Here is a 457-nt window from a genome sequence, read left to right as displayed (position 1 = left end):
GTCCTATCGTTGTTCAGAGGCTGACAAGGTCCAACTTATGAGCGAGGTTACGGTCGACGAAATCAAGGCGGTATTATTTGCCATGCCACATGACAAAAGCCCGGGTCCTGATGGCTATACGGTGGAGTTCCTCAGGGAGACATGGCCAATCATTAAGGCGGATTTTGTTGTGGCTGTTCAGTCTTTTTTCCTCTATGGATTCATTCCAAAAGGAGTGAATACAACCATTCTTGCCCTCATACCTAAGAAGACAGATCGAGGCTAAGGAGATGAAAGATTATCGTCCTAGTTCTTGCTGCAACGTCTTATACAAGGTGATATCAAAGATTCTGGCAAACCGGTTGAAGCTACTCCTCCCACACTTCATTGCTCCGAATCAGTCAGCGTTTGTCAAGGGACGACTTCTGATGGAAAATGTTTTGCTGGCGTCAGAGGTTGTTCAAGACTATCACAAAGA

Source organism: Camelina sativa, chromosome 4 (genome assembly GCF_000633955.1).
Source record: "Camelina sativa cultivar DH55 chromosome 4, Cs, whole genome shotgun sequence".
In the NCBI taxonomy this organism is placed as follows: domain Eukaryota; kingdom Viridiplantae; phylum Streptophyta; class Magnoliopsida; order Brassicales; family Brassicaceae; genus Camelina; species Camelina sativa.
This window is presented reverse-complemented; position numbering follows the sequence as displayed.